Genomic DNA, 18,119 nt, shown 5'->3' on the forward strand with positions numbered 1-18,119 from the left:
GTTGTAAAAAGAACATAACTGTTGCTTTTTCTAAACTAGGCTGTGATATGCAAAATGTATGTGTTGGAGAACCTCCTTTTCTTTGACTCCATAACTGTCATGCGAGAGCAATGCCTCCGTAAGCCATCAACAATTAATTGGCAACTGATATCACCTAATTAATTCAGACAGTATTTTTTTCCCTCTTTTTTAAATTCTTTTCCAATTCTTTTAATCTGTCTCAAAAATGAGCGAGGCATTCTGTCCAATTACGCAGCATCAACTGTCAGTGTTTGGAGAACGATAGACACACATGTAAGTAGTTATAATCATTGATGTCATCTTTGGGCAACACAAAATGCGTGCGTTGATGAATTATTGATACAATCCTGCAGATAACAGTTACGCTCTAATTGCATGTCATCATTACCAGGTTGAAACCAGTCGCCATGTCCCTTTAATGTGATTACACATGCAGAATGGTGCTGTTATCAGCCTGGTTTATTATTTACAACAGCAAAGCACACTAACTGGCATCGTCTGAATTCTGTCTTAAAGGTGTGAGTGAGCTATATTACTACCAATAACCAGCAAAAATCTATTTAAGCATAAAAATTCAAAAAGAAAAAATAATATAGCACGTTCAACTGCACCACAGACTAAAACAGTTAAATGTGGTCTATTAAACATTAGGTCTCTCTCTTCTAAGTCCCTGTTGGTAAATGATATAATAATTGATCAACATATGATTTATTCTGCCTTACAGAAACCCTGGTTACAGCAGGATGAATATGTTAGTTTAAATGAGTCAACACCCCCGAGTCACACTAACTGTCAGAATGCTCGTAGCACGGGCCGGGGCAGAGGATTAGCAGCAATCTTCCATTCCAGCTTATTAATTAATCAAAAACCCAGACAGAGCTTTAATTCATTTGAAAGCTTGACTCTTAGTCTTGTCCATCCAAATTGGAAGTCCCAAAAAACAGTTTTATTTGTTATTATCTATCGTCACCTGGTCGTTACTGTGAGTTTCTCTGTGAATTTTCAGACCTTTTGTCTGACTTAGTGCTTAGCTCAGATAAGATAATTATAGTGGGCGATTTAACATCCACACTGATGCTGAGAATGACAGCCTCAACACTGCATTTAATCTATTATTAGACTCTATGGCTTTGCTCAAAAGGTAAATGAGTCACCCCCACTTTAATCATATCTTAGATCTTGTTCTGACTTATGTATGGAAATAGAAGACTTAACAGTATTCCCTGAAAACTCCCTTCTGTCTGATCATTTCTTAATAACATTTACAATTTACTCTGATGGACTACCCAGCAGTGGGGAATAAGTTTCATTACACTAGAAGTCTTTCAGAAAGCGCTGTAACTAGGTTTAAGGATATGATTCCTTCTTTATGTCTCTAATGCATATACCAACACAGTGCAGAGTAGCTACCTAACTCTGTAAGTGAGATAGAGTATCTCGTCAATAGTTTTACATCCTCATTGAAGACAACTTTGGATGCTGTAGCTCCTCTAAAAAAGAGAGCTTTAATCAGAAGTGCCTGACTCCGTGGTATAACTCACAAACTCGTAGCTTAAAGCAGATAACCCGTAAGTTGGAGAGGAAATGGCGTCTCACTAATTTAGAAGATCTTCACTTAGCCTGGAAAAAGAGTCTGTTGCTCTATAAAAAGCCCTCCGTAAAGCTAGGACATCTTTCTACTCATCACTAATTCAATCAATCAATCAATTTTTTTTATTATATAGCGCCAAATCACAACAAACAGTTGCCCAAGGCGCTTTATATTGTAAGGCAAGGCCATACAATAATTATGTAAACCCCAACGGTCAAAACGACCCCCTGTGAGCAAGCACTTGGCTACAGTGGGAAGGAAAAACTCCCTTTTAACAGGAAGAAACCTCCAGCAGAACCAGGCTCAGGGAGGGGCAGTCTTCTGCTGGACTGGTTGGGGCTGAGGGAGAGAACCAGGAAAAAGACATGCTGTGGAGGGGAGCAGAGATCGATCACTAATGATTAAATGCAGAGTGGTGCATACAGAGCAAAAAGAGAAAGAAACAGTGCATCATGGGAACCCCCCAGCAGTCTACGTCTATAGCAGCATAACTAAGGGATGGTTTAGGTGACCCTGAACCATCCCTAACTATAAGCTTTAGCAAAAAGGAAAGTTTTAAGCCTAATCTTAAAGTAGAGAGGGTGTCTGTCTCCCTGATCTGAATTGGGAGCTGGTTCCACAGGAGAGGAGCCTGAAAGCTGAAGGCTCTGCCTCCCATTCTACTCTTACAAACCCTAGGAACTACAAGTAAGCCTGCAGTCTGAGAGCGAAGCGCTCTATTGGGGTGATATGGTACTACGAGGTCCCTAAGATAAGATGGGACCTGATTATTCAAAACCTTATAAGTAAGAAGAAGAATTTTAAATTCTATTCTAGAATTAACAGGAAGCCAATGAAGAGAGGCCAATATGGGTGAGATATGCTCTCTCCTTCCAGTCCCCGTCAGTACTCTAGCTGCAGCATTTTGAATTAACTGAAGGCTTTTTAGGGAACTTTTAGGACAACCTGATAATAATGAATTACAATAGTCCAGCCTAGAGGAAATAAATGCATGAATTAGTTTTTCAGCATCACTCTGAGACAAGACCTTTCTAATTTTAGAGATATTGCGTAAATGCAAAAAAGCAGTCCTACATATTTGTTTAATATGCGCTTTGAATGACATATCCTGATCAAAATGACTCCAAGATTTCTCACAGTATTACTAGAGGTCAGGGTAATGCCATCCAGAGTAAGGATCTGGTTAGACACCATGTTTCTAAGATTGTGGGGGCCAAGACAATAACTTCAGTTTTATCTGAGTTTAAAAGCAGGAATTAGAGGTCATCCATGTCTTTATGTCTGTAAGACAATCCTGCAGTTTAGCTAATTGGTGTGTGTCCTCTGGCTTCATGGATAGATAAAGCTGGGTATCATCTGCGTAACAATGAAAATTTAAGCAATACCGTCTAATAATACTGCCTAAGGGAAGCATATATAAAGTGAATAAAATTGGTCCTAGCACAGAACCTTGTGGAACTCCATAATTAACTTTAGTCTGTGAAGAAGATTCCCCATTTACATGAACAAATTGTAATCTATTAGACAAATATGATTCAAACCACCGCAGCGCAGTGCCTTTAATACCTATGGCATGCTCTAATCTCTGTAATAAAATTTTATGGTCAACAGTATCAAAAGCAGCACTGAGGTCTAACAGAACAAGCACAGAGATGAGTCCACTGTCCGAGGCCATAAGAAGATCATTTGTAACCTTCACTAATGCTGTTTCTGTACTATGATGAATTCTAAAACCTGACTGAAACTCTTCAAATAGACCATTCCTCTGCAGATGATCAGTTAGCTGTTTTACAACTACCCTTTCAAGAATTTTTGAGAGAAAAGGAAGGTTGGAGATTGGCCTATAATTAGCTAAGATAGCTGGGTCAAGTGATGGCTTTTTAAGTAATGGTTTAATTACTGCCACCTTAAAAGCCTGTGGTACATAGCCAACTAACAAAGATAGATTGATCATATTTAAGATCGAAGCATTAAATAATGGTAGGGCTTCCTTGAGCAGCCTGGTAGGAATGGGGTCTAATAAACATGTTGATGGTTTGGATCAAGTAACTAATGAAAATAACTCAGACAGAACAATCGGAGAGAAAGAGTCTAACCAAATACCTGCATCACTGAAAGCAGCCAAAGATAACGATACGTCTTTGGGATGGTTATGAGTAATTTTTTCTCTAATAGTTAAAATTTTGTTAGCAAAGAAAGAAAATTGAAGAAAATAAGAACAACCCCAGGTTTCTTTTCAGCACTGTAGCCAGGCTGACAAAGAGTCAGAGCTCTATTGAGCTGAGTATTCCATTAAGTTTAACTAGTAATGACTTCATGACCTTCCTTTTCTCTCAAAAAATTCTTGAAAGGGTAGTTGTAAAACAGCTAACTGATCATCTGCAGAGGAATGGTCTATTTGAAGAGTTTCAGTCAGGTTTTAGAATTCATCATAGTACAGAAACAGCATTAGTTGAAGGTTACAAATGATCTTCTTATGGCCTCGGACAGTGGATCATCTCTGTGCTTGTTCTGTTAGACCTCAGTGCTGCTTTTGATACTGTTGACCATAAAATTTTATTACAGAGATTAGAGCATGCCATATTTGTCTAATAGATTACAATTTGTTCATGTAAATGGGGAATCTTCTTCACAGACTAAGTTAATTATGGAGTTCCACAAGGTTCTGTGCTAGGACCAATTTTATTCACTTTATACATGCTTCCCTTAGGCAGTATTATTAGACGGTATTGCTTAAATTTTCATTGTTACGCAGATGATACCCAGCTTTATCTATCCATGAAGCCAGAGGACACACACCAATTAGCTAAACTGCAGGATTGTCTTACAGACATAAAGACATGGATGACCTCTAATTTCCTGCTTTTAAACTCAGATAAAACTGAAGTTATTGTACTGGCCCCACAAATCTTAGAAACATGGTGTCTAACCAGATCCTTACTGTGGATGGCATTAACCCTGACCTCTAGTAATACTGTGAGAAATCTTGGAGTCATTTTTGATCAGGATATGTCATTCAAAGCGCATATTAAACAAATATGTAGGACTGCTTTTTTGCATTTACGCAATATCTCTAAATCAGAAAGGTCTTGTCTCAGAGTGATGCTGAAAAACTAATTCATGCATTTATTTCCTCTAGGCTGGACTATTGTAATTCATTATTATCAGGTTGTCCTAAAAGTTCCCTAAAAAGCCTTCAGTTAATTCAAAATGCTGCAGTACTGACGTGGACTAGAAGGAGAGAGCATATCTCACCCATATTGGCCTCTCTTCATTGGCTTCCTGTTAATTCTAGAATAGAATTTAAAATTCTTCTTCTTACTTATAAGGTTTTGAATAATCAGGTCCCATCTTATCTTAGGGACCTCGTAGTACCATATCACCCCAATAGAGCGCTTCGCTCTCAGACTGCAGGCTTACTTGTAGTTCCTAGGGTTTGTAAGAGTAGAATGGGAGGCAGAGCCTTCAGCTTTCAGGCTCCTCTCCTGTGGAACCAGCTCCCAATTCAGATCAGGGAGACAGACACCCTCTCTACTTTTAAGATTAGGCTTAAAACTTTCCTTTTTGCTAAAGCTTATAGTTAGGGCTGGATCAGGTGACCCTGAACCATCCCTTAGTTATGCTGCTATAAACGTAGACTGCTGGGGAGTTCCCATGATGCACTGTTTCTTTCTCTTTTTGCTCTGTATGCACCACTCTGCATTTAATCATTAGTGATCGATCTCTGCTCCCCTCCACAGCATGTCTTTTTCCTGGTTCTCTCCCTCAGCCCCAACCAGTCCCAGCAGAAGACTGCCCCTCCCTGAGCCTGGTTCTGCTGGAGGTTTCTTCCTGTTAAAAGGGAGTTTTTCCTTCCCACTGTAGCCAAGTGCTTGCTCACAGGGGGTCGTTTTGACCGTTGGGGTTTTACATAATTATTGTATGGCCTTGCCTTACAATATAAAGCGCCTTGGGGCAACTGTTTGTTGTGATTTGGCGCTATATAAAAACATTGATTGATTGATTGATTGATTGATGTAGACATAATATTTTCAACACCTTGAGATGTTGACTTTTCTATTTCACCTTTTCACTCAGGGTTAAAATTAATTCATATGATGCAATGAAAATGACATTGTTTAGGAAAAGCTGAAACCACTCACTGTTTTTATCTTAAGATTTTCTGTTTTTATACTCTTATTTATCCTTGTTTTTTTTCCTGTAGCACTTTGAGATTTTTATTTATGAAAGGTGCATTATAAATAAAATTTATTATTCTTATTATCATGACATTGTTGAACGTGATCTCATTGAACATCACGTTACACTCATTTGTGTAAACCAATCAGTTCTGTTGATGAATGTTTATTTCTTATGAATGGAATATTTATCTCATCACATAAATCGGAAAACGTCAGAAGTGTCTTACTGTGGAAAACTGAAAGGATGATGTCATCACCCTGAGTCTGTAACATGTTGTTCACGGTGTAATTTAACAGTCTAATTTAGTATATTATTGTTTTTTTCTTCTTGTTGGTGGTGGGACAAAGTGCTGGCATCCTCCAGCTCAGTCTGAGAAACTCACCCAGAGCAGACAGATGCTGAGGGGCTTTAAAAACTCTTTTTAAAAAAAAAAAAAAAAAAAAAAAACCTTTTAAAAAACCCTTAACAAGTAACTTCCATCAAAATTAATTAACACATTTCCAGACGTCATCTTCCAAAACAAGGGTGTCGTGTCCAGAACAGTTTTAATCTGTGATTATTAATTCTTGCAACAGGTCAGATTAAAAGACTTTATTTAATATATGTACCACCTTGTAAATATTTAGCATCCGTTTCTGTATTGATTAGTCCCAGGTCTTCTCCTTTTTTTTTTTTTTTTTTTTTGTAGAAGCATTACAGCGCTACATCCAGGCCTGGCATATGTACTACAGCATTTTAACGCAGTTTCACTGGATCTGTGAGAACAGAGATATTTCTTGAATGGAACACTTTTTGAAAATGACAAAGAAAATGATCGTATAGCAGAAGTTCAGTTTCAGTGTAGACAAGGTCTTAAAAACATGGGATGAAATTAAATTAAAATAATAAATGAGGGGTGCTATGCAGAGGTGGGACAAAGTCACTCTCAAGTCATTCTCAAGTCATCAATCTGCAAGTCCCAAGTCAAGTTTCAAGTCAACTTGCAAACAGTTGGTGGTCATTATGACTTCAGACTTGACTTGGGACTTGCTGATTCATGACTTGACAGTGACTTGATGGTGCCTTTGTCCCACCTCTGGTGCTATGACAAATCCAGGGAGAGCTCTAGTGCCCCCCTGGCACTGCCCATGGCTTTTTGTTGCCACTGAACAGGCATAAATGTCATTAGAAGTATTTGGTAACATGTAGATGGTCTCAACACAGGTAAATGTGACTATTTTTACCTCAGAAAACGTAAAGCAACTTTTTTAAATTGCTGAGTGCACAGTCAGCAGTGTTGCCAATGAAGGGCTGAGTCAGTAGTCTACTTCCAATGACTTCAGTACCGCCAGTCGGGCAAGAGGCTAAGCTATGCAGCTATTTGTACAATCAGGCATTTAAATTTTTTTGTTTGTTTTTTTGTACCTTTAGTGTGATACGCATGCACACTTTAACCTCTGTATGGATGTTTCTGTGTAGGCTCTCAGTTGTCCGGGTGGTTTCCATAGTAGAGAAGCTTGAATCTTCGACTGGACTGGGTTGCTTGACGCGAGGATGTTTCACTTCAAATCGCAGAAGCTTCCTCAGCTAAAATTCTTGCTCTGGTAGTCTGACTTCTGTCTTGACTCTTGTAGAGAAGAATAAACAGAAGCCACAAAAGCTGGAGTTTTAAACCTAACCAGACCCCTCCTACCAAGAGGCAGGCTGCTATAGGCTAGTGACTAAACAATAGCTCTAATTAGTGCCTATTGTGCTCTAGTTAGCACCCTCCTAATGACAGGGCAGCTGTCCCTCCTAATGATGGGACGGACGACTCTCCTAATGACGTCAATGACTCATTACCATGAGCAAAAGACTGAAACTGCTTTGACCTGAGTACCCCATTGTAAACAGGGACAAAGCCTTTTGTATTAAGGTTGCTTAGTTACAGGTAACGAACACTACATAGGTGAGACTAAGCAACCTTTACACAAAAGGCTATACCAGCACCGCAGAGAGGGCACCAGTGGACATCAGTCTGCAGTTCATCTCCACCTTAAAGACACTAACCACATGTTTGAGGACAAGGAAGTTAAAATCTTAGCCAGAGAGAAGAAATGGTTTGAGAGAGGGGTCAAGGAGGCATTCTATGTGAAACAGTTGAAACCCAGCCTTAACCGGGGAGGGGGTCTGAGACACGCTTTGTCCCCTGTTTACAATGGGGTTCTCAGGTCAAAGCAGTTTCAGTCTTTTGCTCATGGTAATGAGTCATTCACGTCATCAGGAGAGTCATCAAGGGAGCCATCAGGAGGGGCATCCGTCTCATCATTAGGAGGGACAGCTGCCCTGTCATTAGGAGGGTGCTAACTAGAGCACAATAGGTGCTAATTAGAGCTATTGTTTAGTCACTAGCCTATAGCAGTCTGCCTCTTGGTAGGAGGGGTCTGGTTAGGTTTAAAACTCCAGCTTTTGTGGCTTCTGTTTATTCTTCTCTACAAGAGTCAAGACAGAAGTCAGACTACCAGAGCAAGAATTTTAGCTGAGGAAGCTTCTGTGATTTGAAGCAAAACATCCTTGCGTCAAGCAACCCAGTCCAGTCGAAGATTCAAGCTTCTCTACTCTGTATGGATCTTCTCTGTCCTACCAGACACTTCAAATGACATTTTTTCCTGTTTCGTGATGACAAGTGACTTTGGCCTGCTCCATGCTATTACATTATATAACCATTTAGCCCAAGATGGTGTTTGCGTTCTAAATCAATGCTGCACAGCGTAAAATCATTTCATCCACAGTGAAAAAGATGAACCGCGTAGCTTCTAAAAATAGAGCCAAGGTAAAAAAAAAAAGCCTCAGTTCCCCTTTAAAAAGTTGTTGTTGGAATGATGACATCACATGACCTGCAGGCTCGACTGTAACCACTACAAAACTGCAACGCAGCCTGACACTCTTTCTGAGGGTTTCTGAGGTCTCTCACTTGCTTTTGTGTAGCGAGCATGTGGATATATTATTTCTTGGCACCATTTCCAATCCTTTGGTTTCTCCGGAGCTGGTCTCATGGGTGCCTTGTCGCTATTATTTTCATGTGTTATAGTAATCCTATTCCCCTCTCTTTTCCCAGTCTGTAATTCCATTTTGTCTCTGTCAAATGTCTCTTGTTTTTTTTTATTTTTATTTTTTTCAGGTGAAGCAGCCTTCATCTTACCTCGCCTCAACCCCCCCCCCCACCTCCTACCTCTATCTCTATCTCTCTTTCTGGCTCACTAACCGACCATCCGTCCATCCTCCTCGCCATATCTACTCGCCTTTCTCCTTTCCCACCGCCAACCCTACCTTGCACTCTATCACTGGCTTCTTATCTGCCTCTTCCTCCCTCCACATTTGAATCACCCTCACTTTTCTTTCCTCCCCCCAAACTCTTTGCCAACATGAGCTGACTTTCTCGCTCCACTCGGTGCGATTGTCTCTCTACGTCCCTCTGAGGCATGTTTAATTAAGCGTAGGGCTATGTGTCAGAGAGAGAGGAGGCAGAGGAGAGAGGGAGGGAAAGAGGGAGAACCATTGCTATCTGGAGCACCAGGCCAGACTGGGCAGGGTCTTCTCCTCTTCCCCTTCTCCTGTTTTGTCTTCTACTCCTCCACCTCTCCCTCTCCCTTCTTCCTTTGGCTTGAGCGAACTATAATTACCCTTCTCATTAGCAAAGGGGAAATGGCAGCGGGAGAGGGGGAGGAAACGGTGGAGTGAAGGACAGGTGCAACGTAGATATGCTGGGGCAAAGAGCACGATAGGCTCTCCTTTAGGGCCTGGTGAGTGCGGTGGAATGACAAACCAGAGTATTATCAAGAAAGTGTCTATTAAAGATAGGCACAGGTGCGGCATGTGGGAGCTGCTCACACTATTTATTACCCTGATTGGATTGAGCGCACAGAGAGGACCATCACTGAGCAGAGAAAGAAGGTATTATGCTAAAAAAAAGTGAAATATGAAGGATAAATTTACTTTTTTGCAATCATACTGATATTATAAGATTATTAGCAATTAAGCCAAGGTGACAAAAAGATGTCTTTGGTATTAGGTGTCTTAAGAGGATCCGTAGATACAGCTGGAATGACTCTGTGTCAAACGGTCACTTAGGGAGACTAATATGAGGAGTATCACTTGCATTCATATTTTGGCCATGTGGTGCATGTCATTGGGCATAATCCAGCACAAAGGTACCCCAGTGTTGAGGACCCCAGCAGCTGAAAACGGTCAAGAGGCCGTTCAGGTTTCTACTGACTGCGGCGGATAGGTGGCTACTTTAGAGAGGTGGGGATGGACTGGATATTTGCCTGGGTGATTGCCATCCAGTGCCCAAAATGCCATTATACTCTAGTCGATGCAACACCCATGTATACTCATAGACCTGACCTGAGTTTTGGGGGATCCATTCAGCTTTGATGGCTGCTTTCTTTGCAATCTTCTTTGAACATTTTCAGAGCTGCCAACCATCCCACATTTGGAAGAATTTACCCCAGTGTCCAACACCCCGCATGAGTGTGGGTGGGAAACCCATTAGTCACACAGTTGTGTGGGTCCGGGCACACCCCAAGACCCCCTAGTTATACTTCACGCCGTTGCCACTCACAGCCACGTGTGGATGTCCCGCATTGTGACGTCAAATGTTGGCAGGTATGCAGTTTATTGAGATAATTAATTCAAGAGCAGAGCAGCCACTCTGAGAGATTAAAAAAAATCCACCGTACACTCAAATAATGTAAGTTCCTCACTTTTATTTTGAGAAAGTGCTAGTTAGAGAAGCATGCATCAATGATTCTGACTTTCAGACCAATTACAGGAAGTGCCAATAATGTAGAATGTCTTCATTCACTTTAATGGTCTGCCCACAAACAGAATTGCAGTGATTAGCTGTGGTGTTTGCCTTCTTCTCCTCCCTACATTCTTGGAGAGGACACTGTTTTGCAAGAGGTTATTCATATGAACTGAAATTTGTCTCATGTGTTCCTTGTGAAGTTATGCTTAATGTAAGCTCAGATCGCCCAGCATATGTTTGCAACCATTGATTCAGAGTGTAATGCTGTTATATTGGATGATATGTTGACTGGTCTTTCTACAAATCAATCAGCTGCACATACAGGTAGCTGCAGCACACGTTGTTGAGGATGCAAGGACATGAGTATGTCTCTATATACTTCTTATGCAGGCATCACACGTGCATTGCTTGTCATTAACACCAGTTTTTATTGGTGTAAGATTTGCTAAGTTTAGAAAAACCACCCATTTGGGGCAGATAAACTGACCCCTTTAAGGAATAAAAGATGACTCCAAACCATTGTGCTTTCAAGCTGTTCTGGTGTTTTTTGAAGACTGTGAATTTTGCGCCCTTTTGCCTGCAAAATATAAATGGTTGCTTTGGGACTTTGATTTTCTCTGACTTTTCTGGATACCTTTACAAAGAGATTTTATATAATTGAGCACAGCCAAACACTGAGAATCTCGTCTGGTGATCAGGGACTCTGTCTTAAGTCTCCATGACAGTATGAAAATGAAGACTTTGCATGTGTTAATGGCCATACATATGAAATGAAATCAGCCACTTAAGTTAAACTACTGCACTCAAAATACTGATGCATTGGATGAACTCAATTCAGTTATGAGTAGGATTTACATCTAATAAATATATGTTGCCCCCAACTCAAATAAAGCGCATCCATGCAAGATAATTTAAGGAATTTAGTTGGGACTACATATATTTATTAGATGGAAATCCTGCCCATATTTGAATTGAGTTCATCCAATGAGTTATTTGTTTGAGTGATACACTCAAAGAAAACTGAGTCGCTGGATTGGATTCCAGCTAATAAATATATGTAGTCCCAACTAAATTAAATTACACTATCTTGTATCGATGTGTTTATTTGAGATGGGGCTACATATATTTATTAGATGGAAATCCTGCTCATAATTGAATTGAGTTCATCCAAAGAGCCTTTTTTTTAGTGTGGATGCAGATGCAGGACACCTCTTTATAGAGATCTACTATACATGGAAGACAGCTTAATCTTTGAATAGCAGTATATTTTATTGATTTATCTAATGCTGTCTCTATTATATTCACTGTATCATTATTCTCCAATATTTGGCTAATCTGTTTTTTAAACAGATCACACTTTGCACTGTTATACGTCCTCTGACAGGCTGTTCCATGTAGCCATCACTCTCATTATAATTGAGATTTTCCTTAAATCCAGAAGTAACCTTTTTGTAAATAATTCCTTGCTGTGACCCCTTCTGTTGTCTTCTGGTAATGGTTGATCAGGAGTACATTCACTTGCAGGTATGTAGTGCAGCAGATAAGTGAAACAATCATGCAAATGGTGATAAAAGCATCAAATTCGGCAGAAATACTCCTTAGACACTCCTCTTATGAAAAAAACGATTGGCCACTTGACATTTCAAGTGATGCAAATTATTGGTTGAGCTAATAGGATTAATAAATGGAGTAGTGTTGACAGTGCTGAATCCTTGGTCTCCAAAGTAAAGGTCAAACAAGGTCTACGTCTATTGGATTCTATGACGTGACATGTGTTACCCCGTAACGTGATAAGTAAGGATGATACATGGTCCAAACTATTCCTTTTTAAAACCCTGTTAACTCAACTAGTAATTTGCATCACTTTTTACCAAAACTGGAACAACTTTAACTTTTGACCCCTGTACAAAATGAAACTGACCTTTGTCACCATTCTTGCTTTTTTATCCCGTAACTCCATAGAATTCAGTCACAGATAGTCCAAACTATACCTTTTTGGAATCTTTATGATCAGGCAAATAATGTGGAATATTTTTCAATATGATTGGAGCATCTTTTAATTTTGACCTCTGTGTAATTCTTCAATTGACCCCTACCTGACCACCGACTGAAAATTCAAGAGGCCAATCGTTTTTTTTCAATTTGATGCTTTTATCACCATTTGCAGGATTCTCCTCTAAATATTCTCTTATCTGCTGCACTAATGTGCCTTGTGCTTTGTTTGTCTGCATGAGATTTACTTAGTCTTCCATCGATGGTATTTAAGCAAACTGGTGAATACTTTTGCCAAGTTCTGCCAACACAATGCACAGCTGTCTCTGTATGCACAGTAACACACACTGCAAAACACACACGTCGTGCATATATATGTGCATGCATCATCCCATATAGATGTGTGCACTGTGTGCACAGCTTGGTGTCTTTGAGGGATGAGGCACAGCTGTGTCTTGCACACAGGTAGCTGTGCACAATGGAGGAACTCAATGACAGCTGGCTGTGCGCCAGCAGAATACACAGCTCTGTGCGCACAGTTGTCAGTGTATGCTTCAGCGGCAGAACATACACAGCAGATACAGAAGTGCAGCCATCATCCCAAGATGTGTGTTGGTTTGATTGTGTAACATCGCGTGACACATCAATGACTGGAATTATCATGGAGACATTTATTCTTCAGGAAATAAATACAAAGTAAACTGGTAAAATCTTTAAATATGCCTGACGTTTACAATGAATGAGAAGGCAGCAGTAAATTGTATTATTCTTGCTCTAAATTAATGCCAAGGCTTCAAACTCACAAAATGTAGATGCAGTCTGCACTCACTAAATATGACCTTGATAAACCATGTTGCATTACAAACCTCACCAATTTGCTTCTTCCCTCCCAGAATTTTGCTCACTCATGTGGACTAACCCCAAATATTCATCAAGGCAAAGCACCAAATTGACAATATGCACTATTTTGCACATTTGACAAACTCAGTCGCAGGATTTTATACATGCAAACCATTAATAAATCAAGCCCTTGGGGTTGAGGGAACATTTGAAACAACTTTCTTAATTCACTGCTAAATGTTATAACTTTTGTGATTTCAAAATTCACTGGTAGTACGACCTTAACTAGTGGAATGAATTCAGAACCTTTATTTTGCAGTGGTTTTTGAAAAATAAAAACATTCTGGGTGTTGTAACATTTAGGGTTGCCACAGTGCTGTATTTGGTTCAAACATTCAGGTATGAAAACATCCTTAGAGCAGAAGTGTCGACAAATGCCTCAGTTGAATGATGCCTTACATTTCGATGTGCACTGCCAAGGTTTCCATGTGTTACAGAGCGGAGCCCCGGCCGCTGTCAGTTATACTGATGCACACACCTTATAAGCGCTTGTTTGTTCAGGCAGATTTCCAAGTGAAAGGGTTCATCAGGCCAACATGTTAAAAGCTCTTCAGCTGTTTGGCTCTCTGTGTGCTCGATTTAAACGATTTCCATTTCTGCCCCATCTTTTTTTTTTTTTTTTTTTTTTTTTTTTTATAATTCTAAAGTGCTGCATGGAGAATTCTTCAGAAGTGTTCTGTGTAAAAAAATCTTGAAGCAGACAACCTCAAAAGTCTCCATGCTCCTTTGATTCATTTTCGTTTGTCATAAAAGAGGGATGCCGGATAAAAGAATGTCAAATGTAAAATATCAGATGTCAAAATGTGTTCAAAGTAAGATGAACATAACTTATCTGAGCACAAAGCCGTGTAACACACCTTGCTTTTATATGGGGAACAGAATGCCGCTCCTCTTTTATTCGATGTTTCCCGTCCGCCCTCTATTTTACATTTATTACCGTGCTTGGATCATCTCACCTCAGCTCTCTGTGCACCTTTCTTTCTGCTTTTTGCATTCCCTCCCATTTTCCTTTCTTTGCCTTAGCTCTAGTCTAGGCAGTTTTCATTTTTGTTAAAAGTACCCAGTTCAGATGAGTCACATAATAATGGTGAGTGAATTAACATTCAGCTCTGGTCCTTTCTCAGCCCTCCACACAGGCAGAACAGAATTTATTTCATTCTTCTAAGTCCTGAACATTTTTCTCTCAGAGAAGTTATACTTGATTTGACCTCTCTCAGAGGGTACAAAAGTTTTTTTAAAAAACAAGATTTTTCAACCAAATAAAAAGTATTTAGACAAGCACATGCAAAGTACTCATTGTTGGGCACAGCTAACCAAAAAGTTAACTTCGATAACAGATAATCCGCTAACTGAAAAGTTATCTTTTCTAAAGCTAAACCGATACCGATAAACCACCCAAAAATTTATCGGAAGCTACAGCTAACCGATAACTTCCAGTATTGTCTCCGGTACACTTGCAACTACTAACAAGCTGATTTTGAGTTTTAACACCACGATCGCTTCTGGTAGCATCAAAGGTGACTACAGACCCAATCAACGAGTCAGCACTTCTGTCTTTGTGCACCCTGCCCACTGCTAGACGCTCCTGTTTATTACATAGCTTCAAGCAGCAAAGCAGTTGAGAGGAGCAGCAAAGCTCAACTCTAGAGGTGGGCGATACCAGGAATTTTGGTATTGATCCGATACCAAGTAAATACAGGCTCAGTATCGCCGATATCAATACTGATACCAATACTTTTTCATATTTAAGCTTTATAGATCCAAAGGATCCAAAAGACCTATGATAGAATTTCGCCAAACATCGTACGTGACAACAAAATACTTTATTTATCACAATCAACATTTTGTTTAAAAAATATCACTCAACACAACTTAAAACAAAATCTCCTGATGTAGAGGGCTGACTCGAGGAGAGCACTGAGTGGGCGGGCCAGGCTGAGCCTACCTGCATGGCTGTTGGCTGGCGCCGCTGAGCCACGTGACGTTGCAACAACAAAAGACCAGAGGGGGGGAAGGTGTGCTGCTCCATGCTGTGTGACACAGCGCAGTCCTGCTCTTACAGACAGAGAATAGACTTTGATGAATCTGCGTGCGCAGCGGTCAGTGTGTGCGGGACAGAAAAAAAGCTTGAGTATCGATCTTTTTATACGAGAATCGTTCAATATCAATACAAGCGTTGGTATCGATATTATCGATATTAGGATCAATCCGCCCACCTCTACTCAACTCTCTACTCAATAATAGCTTCGCGGTAAAGCAGAGGTCTGGGAAAATAAAACATTGTTGACTTATGGTTTGGGTTATGAATAAAATTAATACCGATAGAATAACTCCATTAATGTCAATTCTGTCATTTGTACAAAGTTAAAATATAACATATATCTTGTAATGTTGAATAATGCACTAATTCTGAAGCTTTGTAACAAACACAGACAGATGCCAAAGGGATTATGGGTAAAATGTGCCTCCGCTAACACTGATTGGTTAACTCACTCATTCTGCATAAAAACCAACACGTTAATGTGAGATGTGTGTTAGTGTTTACATATAAATGTGTTTTTGTAAAATATGCCATTTGTTAAAAAAAAGGCATTTTCAAAAAAAAAAGGCAAGTTGTAATTAGCTAACCGTCTGATATAACCGGTGTGAAAATAAATAGAACACTGCCATCTACTGGTGACCAGATGCTCAGTAGTTAAGCTGGTCTTACACTGTGCAAGTTTTGGCCTTTTTTCAGCTGATTTTTCACTCGTGCGAGAATTTTTTGGATTGTGCCGAGTTTCAGCTTAACCGCGCGTCCTGGATTGTGTAGTATACATGGAGTAACGAGCTGCGTTTAACCTCTCACAACCACCTCCTGATCGGCAATCGTATGGTCGGATGAAAATCAAACCTGTTTGATATTCTGGTTGGCCATTGTGAGGGTATCCCGCTGCTGAAGCAGCACTACAAGCGTCCAACCTCTCACACTGTGCATGTGCAAACACCGATGCGGAATTGGAGAGAGCATAAACAGTGATAATCTTTTTGGGAGAGCAGCTTCTGCCCCCCCCTTTCTTCAACTCATGTTAAAACTTTGATGTCTCCCACATGATTCTGACATGTGGTTTTTGAACGTACAATGTCAGCAGTCAGATCGCATAGAGCGCATCGGGCCGTATAGTGTGACAACATAAATCGTGCACTCTGAACTTTTACACCGTGCAGTTTGAGCTGGAGCCGAGTACAACGATTGAAAATATCGTAGTGTCTGCCCAGCTTTAGGGGGAATACTGCCATGAACACTACTGGCCAGTAGATGGCAGTATAGACTGTGAAGACTTGCCAAAACAAAATTCCAGATAATCCGTGTCTCCTATGTTCAAGATGCGTGGAATTTTATAAATGCAAACTGAATTTCAGACATATATATATATATATATATATATATATATATATATATATATATATATATATATACATTTCAGACATATATATATTACTCTGGAACAAAGACAAAGATTGCAGTGATTCCAATTGAAAATAATGGAGAAGCAACCTGAGCTTCTTCTGGCATTTTTACATAAAACAAACACAATAACAATGTCTATAAACCCAGAGAATATATTCATTCAACTGTGCATCTACTACAAAAACATTTAACAGGTAGGTGCTCAACTGATTTTAGATTTCATAAATGTTTGTAACGATTCAGCTTTGTTTACCACGTATATATATATATATATATATATATATATATATATATATATATATATATATGACACCAGGTTCCACCTCTGTAATTATTTCCATCACAGTTTATTTTTATTCTTTCAGGTGATGTCGTTTGTCACGTTTTAATCGCTTTCTGTGAAATGCATTTTACATGGTGAAGAACTGTGTGATCTCTGCTCTTGACTGCTGATATACAATTAAATTTTACTTACTTACATAATTACTGAGTGAAGTACTGTTGCAAACTTGTCTGTCTCCAGCGGGAAGTACTCCCAGTACTATGATTTTATTGAGCAATCGGATGAACATAAATTTCTGGAGCCACTTACTTAAAGCTGAGATAATGTAATCAAGGCTTTCTGAGGTATAACATAGAACGTAGATCAAGAAAATTGGAAATATTAAACATATAATGTCAAAAGCCACATAGTGAAATACATGGAAATAAACAATCCCGTACGTGCATTGTTATATGTTCCACTTGGTGGTAATTTACCCACACTTGAATTACAGAGCTCTGCTCTTTGAACCTTTCCTTGGTATGCTTCCTTTCGTTAGTGCAAAGTGGTTCCTTCAAGACCCCCTGCGATATCCTTGTGAAGGCAAAGAGGGTAATTTTAAATTCAAAGTAAAATATAAACAGAAGAATAAAAGACAAAGGAATTACTTGGTAATAAAGTCGTCCACTGAAGAGGAAGGTATGTTTTCAGCACTGTAACTCAACTGCACAGCTACACAGAGTCCGAGGGAGGCCGAAAGGGTCGGGATCCAAGAAAGATTCTAGTAATGAAGACCATTCTCCTAAGAAAAGAGGGAGACCCAAGGGGTCCTTGAACAAAAGCACACTTGAGAAGGCTGCTGCCAGTCAAGATGATGTGAGTGAAAATGTACCAAATGCTTCCAGTTTGCCCGAAAACCCAAGGGACTGCCTCCATGAAACGCAAGGCAGAA

General features: G+C 39.7%; 1 protein-coding gene and 1 long non-coding RNA gene across 2 annotated transcripts in view; both read left to right on the plus strand.

The window, feature by feature from the left end:
* Positions 1–18,119, plus strand: part of celf4 (CUGBP, Elav-like family member 4) — a 315,229-nt gene that overhangs the window by 178,507 nt on the left and 118,603 nt on the right. The window lies entirely within an intron of this gene.
* LOC117507262 lies at positions 951–18,048 on the plus strand. Its single transcript, XR_004559660.1, has 3 exons — positions 951–964; positions 2,193–2,199; positions 17,879–18,048. It is a non-coding gene; the product is annotated as an uncharacterized LOC117507262 (long non-coding RNA).

The sequence above is a fragment of the Thalassophryne amazonica genome, chromosome 3, assembly GCF_902500255.1.
Source record: "Thalassophryne amazonica chromosome 3, fThaAma1.1, whole genome shotgun sequence".
NCBI classification, from domain to species: domain Eukaryota; kingdom Metazoa; phylum Chordata; class Actinopteri; order Batrachoidiformes; family Batrachoididae; genus Thalassophryne; species Thalassophryne amazonica.